Raw genomic sequence first — 18,727 nt, 5'->3', positions numbered from 1 at the left:
GTACTAATGACACTGGCAGGGAAGGGGTTAACACGGTGGGTGATTCTAACTGTATGGGGTTGGGCTTGTGAAATAATCACAGAGACCTGTTATCCTATATAGAAGGATCACAGGAGCTCTGTGATCATTCCAGAGAGAGCGGTCAGCTGTGTTTACAACAGCTGACCATTCTTCTCTCTCAGCGGGGAACGATTGCGGGTGGCAGGCGGCAATCAGAGCTGCCTGCCCCGTGCATCGGAGTCCCCGCTGCTGAGTGGGATCGGGAGCGCCCCGCTGGTGACGCGCACTCGCCCTCTAGCTGCAGGTGCGCAACCGATGTAGCCCTATGTCGGTTCGTGCAGGAGGGGCTGCCTGCCGCAGTATATCTGTGGCGGGCGGTCCAGAAGCGGTTAACATTACAACTCAGGGTGAATAAAAAAATCGATTTAAAAAAAAAAAAATATCGGATTTTTTTTCAATTTAAATCGGATTTTTAAAAATTTTTATCAGATTTTTTTTGGATTTTTATCAAATTTATTTTAATAAAATGCTTTTGGGGTAAAAATCTATCTAAAGATAGTTTTCTATTTAGGATACAATAATAATTTTAGTTTATTCAGCATGAAATGGAGCTTAGTTATGTTGAGGCTGTATATTCTGCAGTATTTACATTTTTGGTAAACTTATTCATTAATCCAAGCTCTGCAAGGTGAGATAACATGCACTGCATTGATGCAGTCACAAAAATTCACACTAACTACCAGTAAGAGTGAGTCCTTACATTTAAAAAGCACCTGTCATTTCAGATCCATCATGACAGCGCCTGTAAGCGGGCATCCACTGACCTGCTGCCACCACATCCCTCACTTTTTTGTGTCACTGCCGCATCACCAGCCGTCCCATTAAAGTGAATGGGACTGTCGGTAAGTCAACAGCGGGTCAGAGGAGGAGCCGCTGCGGGACAAAGATAACAGCTGCTCTTTAACCACCTAGGTGGTAATCCCGAGCGTGACTCGGGGTGGATTTTTCATTGCAGGAGCGGTAACCCCGAGTCACGCTCAGGGTGGATTGCAGAGAGCGCAGCGGTGTTTCTTACCTTATACTGGCGATCCAGCGATGATCTCTCATTGCTGTGACCGCCAGCCGAGAGTCCCGCCGCTCCTCCGTCCACCGTCGGTGTGATCACTTCCTAGTTCCGTTCCCTGCAGCAGCAATGCTGCATGGGAGCGGAACAAGGGAGGGAAATTCAAAAAAAAAAAACGTTACACAAAACACATCTTATATTATATATATATATATATATATATATATACATGCATATATATATGCGCATATATATATATATATATGCGCATATATATATATATATATATATATATATATATATATGTGTATATATATATATATATATATATATATATATATATATATATATATATATATATGCACACACACACACATAACATATATATAAAATTATATTATTGATTCAATTATAATTCATGCGTTATATATTATATATATATATATATATATATATATATATATATATATATATACACACACACACACACACATATATCTATATGTAATATATAATGCATGAATTATAATCTAATCAATAATATAATTTTATTATATATTAAATAATAAAATAATATTATTGATTCGATTATAATTCATGTGTTTGTGTTTCAAATTTATCACATCTGGGATGTCTACTAGACTCTTGTTTTGGTCAGGTTTAAGTCAGTAATTACTAAGAATTGTAGGCCTATAATACATAACGCCAAATTTCCATGAAAACAATTGTACCGCATTTGGTATGTAATTCCTGACATAATCATACCGCCAGGGAGGTTAAAAATTATGATTTCAATCGAGTTGAGCCTATTTACTAGTGATTTAAATCAAATCCACCCTGTTACAACTATAAACTTACTCTGGATCCTACCATGTTGAATAGTTTTCTGTAGTGAATGAGCACTGAGCAGTTCAGTTCAGGAATTCCCAATACAGCCTTCACACTCTGTACTTAGGCCCAATGCTGAATATCTTTACACAAAGCTTTTCATTTTCTTTGCCACCAAAGCCCCATACACACGCACAGATTGTTGGCCGACCGATCGGCCGTCTTTTGTCCAGTGTTGTTTGTTGGTTGAAATGTGCTCTAGACTTGCACTGGACTTTTGTTGGCCAACAAAAACCAACTTCAGAAGTGATGTCATGTGTTGGTTTACTTTCCGTGTGTTTTTTCTTCTCTGAGCATGCCCAGTCTTGCTCATCTGATTTTTGTCTGCCGAAATCTGTACTGACTGAGGAACAATCGGCCGCTCTTTCTTTGCCAACAAAAATTTTATAGCATGCACACCAGATTTTTTTCGGCCAAAAAGTCGCAGTTGGTTGTCAGAAGCATCATACTAACAAGCCTACAATCGGCCGATCGGACGTTGGCCGACAATTTACGGCCAACAATCTGTGCGTGCGTACGGGGCTTTAGGGGTCTATTCATAAACAAATGACAAATAATCACTGTGATTTGCCTATTTTTTTATTTCCTATGATCATCAGCTCCTTCAGGGGTCATATTGCAGCATTTTCCTTAACCGCTTGCCGCCCGCCCGCCGTCATATGACGGCGGAGCGGAGCGACCATTATCCTGGGCCGCCGTCATATGACGGCGGCACTTTAAGCAGGGCAGGCGCGCGATCGCGTGCGCGCCGCCGTGCACTGCCGGTGTCGGCGTGTCCCCGGAACACCCCCGTCACCGGCAGGGGGGAAACAGCCAATGGGCGTGGCTGTTTCCCACGTGATCGGCTGTGTTCCAATGACACAGCCGATCACAATGAAGGCGCCCACCAGATGACCGCGCATGCGCGATCGGGAGCGCGCAGCGCGGTCGTGTCGGTGGCACTGTGTTCCGTAGGAACACAGCTGTCACCGGCGGTAGTAAACAGTCACTGACAGTGACTGTTTACTATGTGATCGGCTGTGAATCTATTCACAGCCGATCACAAAATGTAAACAAAGAGCAGTAACTCAGTGTTACTAGCTCTTCTCCCCTCATACAGTTTCCAGTGTGAGGGGAGCAGAGCTAGAAATAGTGAGTTACTGCTCTGTACACATGTCACAAAGTAAAAATCACACTAATAAAGGTCCCCACACAGTCCTCAGCCCCCCCCCAATGTCACCTGTCACCCAACAGTCACCTCATCAGTGCCCAGAAATTAACACCCATAACGTTCACATGTGAGCGCAGCGATCGCGGGCAGAATCACTGCGATTCTGCCCGCGATCCGGAAATCATTGCAAATCACGGGACGCCTGTGCGTTGCCCCTGATTTGCAATAGCACCCCAAACGCTGTGCGATGTTGCCGCCATTTCCGCCTGCCGAATCGCGGTAACATCGCGCAAACATCGCATGACGCCCAAAAAAGGTACAAGAGTGTGAACATAGCCTAAAGTTCACCGGTCACCAGAGACTGCCATCAGTACCGCCGTGCACCATCGCCCGTCACCTGTCACCCATCAGTGACCATCGCCCGTCACCTGTCACCCCATCAATCACCGTCACCTGTCACCCCATCAGTCATCGTCACCTGTCACCCCATCAGTCATCGTCACTTGACACCCCATCAGTGATCGTCACTTGTCACCCCATCAATCATCGTCACATGTCACCCCATCAGTGACTGTCATCTGTCACCCCATCTATCATCATCACCTGTCACCTCATCAATCATCATCACCTGTCACCTCATCAATCATCGTCACCTGTCACCCCATCAGTCATCGTCACCTGTCACCCCATCAGTCATCGTCACCTGTCACCCCGTCAGTCATCGTCACCTGTTTGCCATATACATGCAATCACTTACTGACCGCCTAACGACTATATGCGTCGGCCATTAAAAGCTAAATACTGGGGTTATGGCAGCAGATAACCCCCATAACCCCGGTATTTTTTGAAACGGCGGGCGGTCGGCTTTCAGATAAGGGTGGTCCCAGTGGCGGATTCACCGCGGAATTACCCTTACGGTGCAGGGGAAGAGGTGACCCCCCCTCCTGCCGCGTCCCAGACGTTTTCCCAGCTTACCGGACCCGCCGGGAAAACTATCCGGTCCCGGATCCTCAGAGACAGGAAGTCGAGTGAGGGCAAGATGGCCCTCACTCAACTCTATGGTCTTGGAGGACCGGAGCTACGTCAAAAGACGTTGCCTAGCAACTGGTTTAAAGGGCCGCTTTTTTTTTTTTCCTCTTTCAACAAATTTTTTTTTTTTTTTTTCTTTTTTAGTGTAGTTGTGAGGTGTGGGGTCTTTTTGACCCCAGATCTCACAATAAAGAGGACCTGTCATGCCTATTTCTATTACAAGGGATGTTTACATTCCTTGTAATAGGAATAAAAATGATCAAAACATTTTTTTTTTTTAAACTGTGTAAAAATAAAAAAATAATAAATAAAATAAATAGGAAAAAAAAAAAAAAAAAAATTAAAGCGCCCTGTCCCCGTTAGCTCGCGCGCAGAAGCAAACGCATACGCAAGTCCCGCCCACATATGTAAACGGTGTTCAAACCATACATGTTAGGTATCGCCGCGATCGTTAGAGCGAGTGCAATAATTTGAGCCCTAGACCTCCTCTGTAACTCTAAGCTAGTAACCTGCAGAAATTTTTAAAATGTTGCCTATGGGGATTTTTAAGTACCAATGTTTGGCGCCATTCTGTGAGCATGCGCAATTTTGAAGCATGACATGTTGGGTATCTAATTACTCAGCGTAACATTATCTTTTACATTATGGAAAAAAATTGGGCTAAATTTACTGTTTTCTTATTTTTTAGTTCAAAAAAGTGAATTTTTTAAAAAAAAATCGCATTTGGAAGACTGCTGCGCAAATATGGTGTGATAAAAAATATTGCAATGATCTCCATTTTATTCTCTACGGTCTCTGCTAAAAAAAAATATATAATGTTTGGGGGCTCAAAGTAGTTTTCTAGCAAAAAAAAATTATTTTAGCTTGTAAACACCAAGTGTCAAAAATAGGCCCAGTCTTAAAGTGGATAAATGGACAACTTTGTGTAAAGCGCTACTTGGATGTGAGGCCTATGTATGTGGCCAGGCTGTGAAAAAGTGTTACACATGTGGTATCGCCATACTCAGGAGGAATAGCAGAATGTATTTTGGGGTGCAAGTTTTGCTATGTACATGCGATGTGTTAGAAATATTGCATAAATGGACAGCTTTGTGTAAAAAAAAATGTGTTTTCATTTTCTTTCCACATTTTCCAAAAACTTGTGGAAAAAAATGACATATTCAAAAGACTCATTATGCCTCAAAAATTATACGTTGGGCTGTTTGCTTTCCAAAATGGGGTCATTTTATGGGGGTTTCCATTGTCCTGGTGCTCCAGGGCCTTCAAAAGTGCGATAGGTTGTCAGGAAATGATATGTGTAATTTGTGCTCCTAGAATGCCGGACGCTGCTACTCGGATGTTAGGCCTCTGTATGTGGCCAGGCTGTGAAAAAGTCTCACACATATGGTATCGCCATACTCAGGCGGAGTAGTAGAATGTGTTTTGGGGTGTAGTTGCAAGTATACATGTGCTGTGTGAGAGAAATAACCTGTTAATACGGCAATTTGTAAAAAAAAAAAAATAAAAAAAAAAAATCTTCATTTTGCAAAGCATTGTGGGAAAAAATTACAACTTCAAAAAACTCATCATGCCCCTTATTAAATACCTTGGAATGTCTACTTTCCAAAAAGGGGTCATTTGGGGGGTATTTGTACTTTCCTGACCTTTTAGTGTCTCAAGAAATGAGATAGGCCTTCAGTACATCAGGTGTGATCAAGTGTGATCAATTTTCAATGAATAGCACCATAACTTGTGGACTCTATAACTTTCACAAAGACCAAATAATATACACTTATTTGGGTTTTTTTTTTACCAAAGATAAGTAGCAGTATAAATTTTGGCCAAAATTTGTGAAGAAAAATGACTAATTTGCAAAATTTTATGACAGAAACAAAGAAAAATGTGTTTTTTCACGATATTTTCAGTCTTTTTTTATTTATAGCACAAAAAATAAAAAACCCAGTATTGATCAAATACCATCAAAAGAAAGCTCTATTTGTGTGAAAAAAAAGGACACAATTTTTGTATGGGTACAGTGTTGCATGACTGAGTAATTCTCAGTCAAAGTGTGAGAGCGCTGAAAGCTGAAAATCGGTCTGGGCAGGAAGGGGGTGAAAGTGCACTGTAGGCAAGTGGTTAATAAAGTATTTCAAGAAAACACTGCACCACTATATGAAGCCGAGGACCATAGGAAGTGATCATATTGGACAAAATACTATAATAATTTGTGATAACTGGGCAAATACTTGTGATAATCATCCAGCAGTATATTTAGAGGTCTATATTTACAGTTAAAGCCGAGCTCCGCTTGTTTGCTTACTATCACCCTCCACTGCCACATATGGCACCTTTTGGGGGGCAGGAGGAGGGGGGATTGGGTACCTGTTTTTGACAGGTACCCATCAACACTTCCAAGTGACCTTGACGTGGCGAAGTCCCCAGGATGTTCGGCCCCCTCCTCCTTCCCTTGCCACCGGGGTATTCACAAAGCACAGAGCGCTTGGCACAATAGGGAACCAGCTGTGAATCCACAAGGTTTCACTTCCGCTTCCTCTTACAAGGATAAGTGCCTGTTCACATTTCTGCGATGCGGGAACGCTGCGAATATACAGCGTGTTCCCGCATCGCATCCGCACCCCTGGCAGTTCACACTGCCATATGCGATACGCTGGGGGTGTCAATTAACAAATAATGACACCCCCAGATCAGATCGCATATCACAGTGCGATCTGAAAGTTCGCACAGAATGGGATCGCACTAGTGTCAATTAAAAATTAACGACACCCCAGATCAAATCGCATATCGCAGTGCGATCTGAAAGTTTGCACAGAATGGGATCGCACTAGTGTGAACCACCATGCGATCCGATTCTGCTGCGGACCAAAAAAAAGGATCCTGTGCGAGTTGGGTGCGATTGCAGTGCGAATTCATCCATACAAACTGTATGGCTGAATTTGCACAACACAGACATCGCATGTAATTTTAGGAGCAGTGCGCTCCGAATTTCATGTGATCTCTGTGATTGCAGAAATGTAATTCAGCGGCGGCAGCAGCCAAGAGCCGGGGGGACCGGGTACCTGCTTTTGACAGGTACCCGTCCCCACTTCCTGGTGACCTATACTCTGCGAAGTCCCCCGGAAGTTCCAAGAGCCAATTGAAAAATTTGGCTGGGGCGTGGCGTGAGATCCCTGGACAGGTAAATATCCTAATAATAACAGTATTTGTAGCTACTGACTTTTTTTTGGTGGGGGGCTGGAGCTCCGCTTTAAGATGGCCATACACCAGTAGAATATAATTCGAACATTTCTTTGTTTTCAGAGCGTGGGTTCGATTTTCTAATGGTTAGTGGGGTCATTCTCAAACACACAGACAAGAGAATTTGGAGGAGCAGGATGGAAATTTTTTCTTGAATGAATTAATTTCTAACTGTGAAAGTGGTTTTCGTTCATGAAAAATGGTACATTTTGTAATGAAACCTGTTTGATCCATCTGGAACTTCAAACAGTAGATTTTATTACATTTTAAGGGCTTTTTGAACTAAATTAGTTGACTCAATGGGGGAAATTTACTAAACTAGAGCATTTAGAATCTGGTGCAGCTGTGCATGGCAGCCAATCAGCTTCTAACTTCAGCTTGTTCAATTAAGCTTTGACAATAATACCTGGATGATGATCGGTTTTTATGCATTTTGCACTCTCTAGCTTTAGTAAATCCCCCGAATTGATGGCAAGAAAGACTGCTTGTCAGGTTTTTCAGAATTGTTGCAAGAATTTTCAAATGAAAATCTGACCGTGAATGGCCAGCTTTAGTTTTTATTGCATCTTATGTATACTTTTCTTGAAGCTTCTCTTGTACTGTTGAGTGCATTGGTTTCTTTCCATAATGAAGCAGCACTGTATTATGTATTGTATTATTATCCAAGCACATTGCATTGCATAATTATTGATTTTATAAAGCACTTATAAGTTATTCCCTTTTTATGCTGTATCACAGTTTGCACTGTAGATAATTAAGATGAATCAGCTTGAACATTATGTCATGTGCAGCGTTTAAATAAAAGACCACAGGCCTAGACCATAAACTAGGACAGGGCTTGACGAATCCCAGGCCAAGTTGAAAGTAATGGAAGTCATTGCACTGGTGTCTTGGAACACTCCTGACATGGCCAGGTGGCCAGCAGGCAGGTATCACTATGCTATGTGTGTCCATGAGGCCAGGGGTTGGGAAGGGGCGGTGGGTTAAAGGAAGAGAGGGGCAGGCGCAGGAATGTGAAAAACAGGTTAGGGAAGATGGGGGGTTGTGGGGAAGTAGAATGGGAAGATCAGGGGAGGAGTGGAGCTGACAGGGACAGAGCGTGTGGCTCTCTGTGTCCCAACGGCAGTGTGGACTCTAGCCTCCTGCTCTTAGCTCCTAGAGCTACTCCTACAGTGGCTACGAGTTTGGTCTGAACAGCCTGGGAGCCCGCTACCCCCTGGAAAGCCCAGAGCTGGTGCGGGCAGCTATCAGTACAGCCTCATTAGTCCAGCCCCATCAGTGCCCCCTTATCAGTGCAGCCTCATCAGTGCCTATCAGTACAGCCCCATCAGTGCAGCCTTATAAGTGCCCATCAGTGCAGCCTCATTAATTACTATCAGTGCAGTCTCATCAGTGCCTATCAGTGCTGCCTCATCAGTGTCCATCTATGCATTCCCATCAGTGCAGCCTCATCAGTGCCCATAAGTACAGCCTTGTAACTGCATCCTCATCAGTGCAGCCAGCCTTATTAGTGCCCATCAGTAAAGCCTTGTCAGTGCAGTACCATTAGTGCAGCCCCATTAGTGTCCATCAGTGCTGTCTCATCAGTGCCGCCTTATCAGTGCACATTAGTGCAGCCTCATCAGTGCCCATCAGTGTTGCCTTATCAGTGCCCATTAGTGCAGCCCCATCAGTGCAGCCTCTTCAGTGCCCATCAGTGCTCTCATTAGTGTCGCCTTATCAGTGAACATTAGTGCTGCCTCATCGTTGCCCATCAGTGCTGCCTCATCAGTGCCCATAAATGCACATCAGTGCTGCCTCATCAGGGCCTATCGGTGCAACCTAATCAGTGCTGCCTCATCAGGGCCGCTTTTCAAAATTTTCAGCTTTTTTTAAATGTATTTAGTAAAAAAAAAAAACCCAGCGGTGATTAAATACCACCAAAAAAAACTGTATTTGTGTGAAAATAATTGATAAAAATTTCATTTTACAGTGTTGCATGACTGAGTATTTGCCATTCATATTGTGACAGCGCTGAAAGCTAAACACTGGCCTGGGCAGGAAGGTGCTGAAAGTAACCAGTAGGCAAGTGGTTAAAAAAAAATGGCTCCTAACTTTTTAAGCTGGCTCCTAGATTCAAAGCAAATTTGTCAAGCCCTGAACTAGAAAACTATAGGTGGGATTTACTAGAACTGGTGCACACAGCATCTGGTGCAGCTGTGCATTGTAGCACAGCACCATATTTTGTGTGCTCCAGTTTTAGTAAATCCCACCCCATGTGATGACCCAGGAACTGGACGCAGCCTTCACATGGAATTCTAGAGAAACAGACTGCAGCCTTCATGGGGAGTCCAAAGAACCAGGTGGCAACCTTCACGCAAGATTCTGCTTATCCAGACTGAAACCTTCACTCGAGATTTTAGAGAACTAGACTTCAGTTTTCACTCAGGGTTTAGAGAACCAGACTGCAACCTTCATTCAGGAGTCTAGAGAAGCAGATTGGAATCTTCACTTGGGAGTCTAGAGAACAAAATTGAAGCCTTCACTCAGTAGTCTAGAGAACCGGACTGAAGCCTTCACTCATGAAGCTAAAGCACGAAACTGCAACCTTGACGCGGTAGTCTAGAGAATTAGACTGCAGCCTTCACTAAGGAGTCTAGAGAACCAGATTGAAGCCTTCACTCGGTAGTCTAGAGCAGTGTTTCTCAACCTTTTTTCAGTCAAGGCACCCTTTAAAAATGATAGACAATCTCGAGGCACCCTTTTAAAATTATAGACAGTCTCGAGGCACCGCACTCTAAAATGTAAAAACTATTCTAATAGTTTTACACAATGCAGCAACATCCAAGTAGGATACCCAACGTTATAGGTGATGTATTCTTCCAATGCAAATACACTTTTGCACACTGGTACAGACTAGTATGCCAATGTTTCTCTTCTGCCTCAGTTTTTATCGATCACCCAGCTAACGTGACCCCCAAAGCTGATGGAGAGGGTCAAACAAGGATGCTTGCTATGCAGGCGACTGACATCCTCCTTATCAGCTTATGATGTCATTGGTCGTTACAATGCCAGCAGCTAGAAGGTTGCAATGGTCAACAATGAAAACCTGTGGCTTTGTGTAACTAAAAGGCAGGCTTCAGCCACACGCTGGTTTGTACACAATTTTTGGGCAATTTTTAGGCATTTTGCCAAGGCACCCCTGAAGAAACCTCAAGGCACCCCAGGGTGCCTGGGCACACTGGTTGAGAAAGGCTGGTCTAGAGAACCAGACTGAAGCCTTCACTAGGGAAGCTAAAGAACGAGTCTGCAACCTTGACGCGGTAGTCTAGAGAATCAGTCTGCAGCCTTCACTTGAAAGTCTATAGACTGCAGCCTTTACACGGGAGTCTAGAAAACCAGACTGCAACCTTCACAAGGGAGTCTAGAGAACCTGACTGCAACCTTTACATGGAAGTCTAGAGAAACAGACTGCAGCCTTTACATGGAAGTCTAGAGAAACAGACTGCAGCCTTTACATGGAAGTCTAGAGAAACAGACTGCAGCCTTTACATGGAAGTCTAGAGAAACAGACTGCAGCCTTTACATGGAAGTCTAGAGAAACAGACTGCAGCCTTTACATGGAAGTCTAGAGAAACAGACTGCAGCCTTTACATGGAAGTCTAGAGAAACAGACTGCAGCCTTTACATGGAAGTCTAGGGAAACAGACTGCAGCCTTTACATGGAAGTCTAGAGAAACAGACTGCAGCCTTTACATGGAAGTCTAGGGAAACAGACTGCAGCCTTTACTCTGGAGTATAGAGAAACAGACTGCAGCCTTTACACGGGAGTCTAGAGCAGTGGTTCTTAACCTAAATGAGATGAGGATCAGGTAAATTCTTCCAAAACCTTCCATGCCCCAACAGTAAAAAAACTAAACAAACAAAAGTTTATACTCATATGGCTGGAGTTATAGTAAGAACTTAAGAAACTGCAACATGTTATACTCCTAATGCCCAATCTGCGGACTTTTCCTACCTATGGTGTTGCACTCTGGGCCCCTGCAGCCAGTAGTCTGTTTTACCTTAAATTGATGTTCAGATCAGTGAAGCAAAAAAAAGAAATCCCTATGGGTTCTGGTATTTAAATGGCTTGTTCTATTTCTTTCTCACAGTAATAAGTGAATGGGCTGTAATAGCAATGATCTCTATCATGAGTCTTAGCAATGCCCTATCAAGGCAGGATGGGATGATGCCATTTCTCTGCGTTTTTCAGTCAGGCTCCGGTAGGTACTGTATTTAAAAGGCCCACACCTAAAGCAAGAGAATTATTAAACTTTAGTCAAAACTGCACAGTTTGTTTTTAACTTCAGGCACCTCTTACCTGCACAGGCAGCTTTTGGTAAACATAAATTAACCCTTTAAATGTGAGGAAAGACAAACACGAGCAATGGCCCCATGGAATATTTTACACTACTTTGTTTAAAAATGGCTCCATAATTACCTTTACTTTCATGCTTTATGTGTGCTCAGATGACCGCAAACCCTCTGTTTTATGGGTTCACACCTAATACGGATGAGGTTCACAGCAGGGGTCTGGTGCATCCCTGTTCTCCCTTTCAGGGATGAATCAGGCCTGAATTTTTGCCTCAATTTGGACCTGAAATGGAGCCAAATAGGCATAGGACCTCTGTGCAATCCGCTCCGCAGCCACCACGGAGATGTGTGAACCGGCTCCATTGAGAAGTCAAGGGAATTGAATGTGGGGAAACCTGAATCCAATTTGCACTAGTGTGAACCCAGCCTAAGGGTCTTTCCACGTGGGAGTTCCACACGGCGGACTCCGCTTTGCTCAGCCGGGGATCGATCCGCTGATCCGGCGGATAACAGGCCCGTCTCTGCTCTCTGTGCAGAGACGGAGCTGTCAGAGCCCTGCTCTCCTCTATGAGAAGATCGGATGAAAATGAACAGACGGTGGTAACCCTATTTTCCATCCGTCTGGATTTCCCAGACAGGATCTGATCAGATAGAAGCGGATGTCAGCGGACATGTCAGAGGTGAATGAAGTGTCTGATCAGGTCCGCGTGCAAAACTGACAGGCGGACCTGATCGGAAATGCCGTGTGAAAGGGGCCTTTGGGTAATGGACTTTAGAAGGAGCTGATGTAAGGACAGAAAAGAAAAGAAGGAGAAATAGGGGCTAGTATAAAAGTATTTGCATTAGAGGAAGCATCTGGCATCCCATGTCATGATGAATGCAAAGAATAAAAAGGGCAAGCTGCCAGCTGCCAGGCACTGATGGTGCTGGGAATCTCTATTTTAATAGCAGATAGATAGCATTGGTGGTCCAAAACCAGACCTCAGTTGCTGAACTGGCAAGATCAAGTAACTTTAAAGTAATAGCAAAGAACTTGAAACATCAGTATCATATGAATGTTTATTAATTGTCCCGAACTAAGCAAAAAGTGATTTTCATTTTTGGTGGGAGTTACACTTTAATTTTCACATTTCATTAGAGGCAGACTTTAAATTCATGCTATGGATATTTAAAACAAGGTCAGGGTTATTGCAACAGTGATCCTGCAAGGATGGGGCTTATATTGTACCCTTCTGGCCCTATACTTCAACAAGCCTGGAGCTGCCCACACAGACATATATTTAACCTGCTCACGTCCAGAGTTCCTCTGCCCTGCAGCTGTTATTTCCTAGCTATTACTACACACATTTCCTAGATATGTCTCTGTACTATTACCCCTTATTACAGAATTAATGGCAAATAACCTCTTTGGTAAAGTGGTATTTGGATAGCAGTGACTCATACATCTGCTCAAATGATGCTTTTAATGTATAGATCAATTAGGTTTATAAGGAGAGTTCAGCAATATTCCTGTTACGTAACACTGATTCATCAAATGCAAACAAAGCTTCGCTCTACTCTAATCTAGCTACTGGCAGATTTAGAAATTTAATTTGGAAATCCTGGCCTGCATGAGGTGATAGAATTTTCTATACATAATACAGATAACAAGTGTACATATTTTCAAGCCAAGTAAAAATAATACTACATATAATCAACCCTTTCTTATATGCCCAACAAATCAATCTCTCGAGTTTATAAAAAGCGCAGCTTTGCACAATGAAGGTTCTTGTTGCATATGAAATGTCACAGTTTTCCTACAGCTCTACAGCAGTGAAATTATCTGGAACAAGCTGAGTGTCTTTGTATTTTTACTATCTAAAGAGAAAGAAAATACTGCATTATTACTTAAAACATTATTGGATATATATACTTTAACAACGAACATAAATTGGACCATTGGACAAACAGATTTACCTAGTTCCTGACATTTGCATGCTACACACGGCCAAAAAAGGGCATCACTGCACAAAGGGAGTGGGTAGCATGTCCAGTCCTTCTGCTCCTGCCCCCCCCCCCCTTCCATTACACACCAGTTTGGCCCTGATTATTCATAGCTGCATCGTTGTGTACACAGAGAAGGTGTGCCAAGCTGCAGCGGTCAAAAAAAGCAGTCAGACAATGTATATCAACAAGCTGCTCAGACTATACAAAGATACAAAGTAACAATGTTACATTTGTATCTTTTCTGTTCATTCATCTGCAGATTAAAGGGATATACTTCAATCTGCAGATGATGTCAGTTAAAGCAATGACAAGTAAAAAAGTTTTTTTTGTTTTTCATTCAATAAAATGTTCCTTTGTTAACCTTTATTAGCCCTTAGTTTACTCTAATAACCCCTAATTAACTCCTTATCCATTCAAATTTTATTTTTATGCTGATTTTCTTAACCATTAATACTTTTTTTTGCTGCCGTTTGTTTTGTTCACTAATATTTTTACATATTTATCATATATTTACATATTTTACATTTTAGAAAAAGCACCAATTTTAAAGAAATAAAACACTTAATTTAATTTGTAAATAGCTTTGTAATGCTTTGTACCAAAATTAGAATTTTAGTGTCATTTTAAACAGGACAATTTACAGAATAAAATGTGTACTTTGTATCTGCATTAACACTATTTATTTTTAAACTAACAGTGCTCAAAAAAAAAAAAAAAAAAAAGCTTTGTTTAGTTTTGTTACGTCTAATTGTTTAAGGATTGTGAAAATAAAAAAATTTGTTGAAGAAAATAATTCCGAAAAAAGAGCCTTGGAGTCTTGGATTGTGGTGTATAGGTCTATGGGGTTTGTGAGGTACTGTCACATTAGGATTAGGGGCAGTTTAGAGAGGTCCCCCCACCACAGCTGCATGCGTAATAGGAGCAGGTACAGCATTTGAAGTATTATGTTGAAGTGAAGGTCAGTGACTCAACAAACAAGCTGGTCAGAAAAACAGCCAAGCAGTTAGCATCTTCAGAAGGAGTTCAGCAACAGCAGCCACCAGGCTTCTCTTTGGAAAGGTTTACTTTAAAGGCTAAGTTTGCCTTTTCCAGAAATAGCCAATGCAGTTTTGAGCTCCCAGTACATATGAAAAATTTTTTATTTTATTTTTGACTTACATAAAATCCATTTCTCTGATGTTCATTGATGGACACAGCTCTCGATTCTTCTTAACCATTGTTATACTGCCCCCTACAGGAGTAGGAAAATAGGCAGGAAAAAGCTTGACTACGCCCATGGGCAGTCCCCGGGAGTATATACCCACACTCAGCTATAGGCACTCAGTTTTGCTACAAGCAGTGTCAGAAGAAAGCCAACTCCACAGAGGGGTGGGTGCTGTGTCCGTCAATGAACATCAGAGAAATGGATTTAGGAGTAAGTGAAAAATCCCATTTTCTCTATCGTTCATTGACGGACACAGCTCCTGATCTTCAACCAGGTAACATGGAGCTCAACCAAAACAACTGGAGCTCACCTGAAAAAAACAACACACCCTCAAAGAAGACCAGGTCCTCTAAACAGCAGCCTGAAAAACTTGTGGCCAAATGAAGCATCCGCAGATGCCAACACATCCACCTTATAAAACTTTGTAAAAGTGTGCACAGACGACCAGATGGCCGCCTTGCAAACCTGCATCACTGATGCCTGATGATGGAAGGCGCAGGAGGCACTAAGCGCCCAAGTAGAGTGTGCTTTAACAGGGAAAGGAGGAACCTGACCCCTAATTGAATAGGCCTAAAACATTGTCTGATCGAGCTGGAAATGGTCGCAGCAGAAACGGCCAACCCTTTTCGAGGTCTGAGTCTGACTTCCTAAAAGACTCCATAGATGCCAGGTACACCCTGATTGCCCGAACCACATCCAGGGAATGCAGAGCAATTGCTTTAGGATGTTTATGCCTTGGACGTAGGGAAGGCAACACAATGTCTTCATTCAAATGGAAATCAGAGACAACCTTTGGAAGGAAAAACGGAGAGGGACGAAGAATCACCTTAGCTCTGTAAACCAACAGGTAAGGTGAATGACAAGACAACGCCACCAGCTCCGACACCATGCAAACAGAAGTAATAGCCACCAAAAAGGCCACCTTCTGGAACAACGTAAGCAGGGGAACCTCTCGAAATTTTCGAAGAAGGATTCCTGGATAACTGACAACACAAATTTGAGGACCCATGGCAGTAATAGAGACCGCACTGGAGGAACCAAGAGTCGAGCTCCCTGGATAAAGGTTTGCACCAAGGAAAGTGTGGCCAATGGACGTTGAAAGAAAACCGCCAAGGCCGAAACCTGGCCCTTGATGGTACTCAAGGCTAGGTGCTGCTCAACCCCCCCGTTGGAGGAAAGCCAAGATCCAAGCCAAAGGAGTGAAGGAGAACCCCAAAAGACTCCACGCAACGTAAATCTTCCAAATACGATGGTAGCTCTTCCTAGAGGTAGATTTTCTAACCTTTAACAGCAAAGGAATCACCAATTCAGAAAAACCTCTATTTAAAGATAGGAAAAAATCCACTTAAAAAGAAAAAAATTGCGAGGACCAGAGATCCCAGCAAGGATCTAGGTCCTTACTCCAGACTATGCTGAAAAAAACCTATAGCTGCCTATAGTGCCTATAGCGGAGTGTGGGTGTATACCCCCTAGGACTGCCCATAGGCGTAGTCAAGCTTTTTCCTGACTAGTGCCCTCCTCCTGTAGGGGGCAGTATAACAATGCTTATACAGAATCAGGAGCTGTGTCCGTTCATCAATGAAAGAGACATGTTAATTTTACTGTCATACCTGTAGGTAGTTTGCCCACCTGAAAACCTGCCCAATGTCCTACCTTGTTGCTATGACATGAAAACCATTGGACGCTCATCCCCAACATTACAGGACTGAAAGCCCATGGTTTTTCGTGTCCCAGTAACAGTGAGTTTTTTGGCCTGACTTCCAGGGCCCAAATGGACTACAGGAATGACAATAAAAGTATTGAGCATTTAAAAAAGCTACACAGTTTTTTTAATATCTATTAGGATCCCTTAACTGCATAGGCTATTTTCTGGAAAAAGTTAACTTAGTCTTTAAAGGCCCAGTATAGCTAAAGTCTTTATTCTGATAACAGTATGTGGTCAATACTCAGTTAGTGAGTATTCAGCATATGAATGATGAAAGTGTTTACAATTGTTAATTTTAATTCAATTTCACATAAAATAAACTTAAAAAAAAAAAAAAACTGCTCAAGCACCCTCAGCAATATAAAAGTTTATAGCTATAGCCTGGAGCTGTCACTTTTGCTGGACAGCTTGGTCTTTCTGGGATCATGGACAAAATATAAATAAATCATCTGAAATAAAAGTGAAATTCACATAATGATTAGTATAACCACACGTATTAAACCTACAGTATAACGTTATAAGGATACATTTTGGTCAATAAAGATATATCACTGTATGCCCCGCACTCTACTGAAAAATGCCTTTTGTTACAGACTTTGAAAATTTTGTTGGTAGCCTTACAGAAATAATGATTCATTTCTCCTGAAAAGTGATTAAAAGAAAAGCCAGTGTCTCATGCATATCTGCGTTCCTTTGGTATGTCATAGAGCAGGGCTCTCCAATCTTTCTACACCAAGGAGTCAATTTTAAGACCCTCTGACTTTAAGGGGCTGGACTGTGACTAATGAGAGAAGAACATACCCCAGTATCAGTTGGAGTAAAAAATGCCATATCATTGGTATTAACGGAAGGAAAAGTGCCCAATCTCTGGTGTCAGTGGGAGGAATAGCGCTCCATCATTGGTGTCATTGGGAGGAATAGTGCCTCATCCTAGGTATCAGTGGAAGGAATAGCAATCTGTCATTGATGACAGTGGAAGGAATAGAATCCTGTCATTGATGTCAGTAGAAGGAATAGTGCCTCATCATTGGTGATTGTAGAAGGAATAGTGCCTCATCATTGGTGATTGTAGGAGGAATAGTGCCCCATCACTGGTGTCACTGACAAGAATAGTGCCCCATCATTAATGTGAGTGAAATAAATACGGTAATGCCTCATCATTGGTATCAGTGAGAGGATAGGTGCCCCATTGTTGGTATCAGTGGGAGGAATAGTGCCTCATCCTTGCTGTCAGTGGAAGGAATAGCATCCTGTCATTGATGTCACTGGGAGGAATAGTGCCTCATCCTTGGTGTCAGTGGAAGGAATAGCATCCTGTCACTGATGTCAGTGTAAGGAATAGTGCCTCATCATTGGTGACTGTGGGAGGAATAGTGCCCCATCGCCGATGTCACTGGCAAGACTAGTGGCCCATCATTAATGTTAGTGAAAGAAATAATGCCTCATCATTGGTATCAGTGAGAGAAATAGTGCTCCATTGTTGGTGTCAGTGGTAGGAACAGCGCCTCATCATTGGTGTATGTGGGAGGAATAATGCCTCACATTGTGGATAAAAATCGACGATTTAAAAAAAATAAAAATCTGATTTTGTTTTTATTTAAATTGGATTTTGTTTTATTTAAATCTGATTTTTTTAAATTTTTATCAAATGTATTTGAATAAAATGCTTGAGTAAAAATCTCTGTAAAGCTAATTTTCTATTTAAGATGCATTAATAATTTGAGTTTATTCTGTATGACATGGAGCTTAGTTATGTAGAATGAGGCTGTATATTCTGCAATATTTACACTTTTGGTAAACTTATTCAATGAATCCAAGCTCTGCAAGCTGAGATAACATGCACTGCATCGATGCAGTCACACAAATTCACACTAACTACAAGCAAGAATGAGTCCTTACATTTAAAAAGCACCTGTCATTTCAAATCCATCATGGCAGCGCCTGTTAGCGGGCATCCACTGACCTGTTGCCATCACACCCCTTGCCTTGTGTCACTGCTGCATCACCAGCCATCCTAATAAACTGAATGGGACTGTCAGTAAATCAACAGCGGGTCAGAGGAGGAGCTGCTGCGGGACAGAGATGGCAGTTGCTCTTTAAAAATTATGATTTAAATTGACAGTGAAAGGAATA

The 18,727-nt window shown here is 42.4% G+C and overlaps 1 protein-coding gene across 3 annotated transcripts in view; it reads right to left on the bottom strand.

Moving 5' to 3' along the window:
- Positions 1 to 18,727, bottom strand: part of CDC14B (cell division cycle 14B) — a gene marked incomplete at its 3' end in the record, with an annotated part of 185,714 nt that overhangs the window by 161,680 nt on the left and 5,307 nt on the right. The window lies entirely within an intron of this gene.

This window comes from Pelophylax lessonae (assembly GCF_965119305.1).
Source record: "Pelophylax lessonae genome assembly, chromosome: 1".
Lineage (NCBI taxonomy): Eukaryota > Metazoa > Chordata > Amphibia > Anura > Ranidae > Pelophylax > Pelophylax lessonae.
Note: the sequence above shows the minus strand (reverse complement) of the source record. Positions and strands in the feature narration are given on the sequence as shown.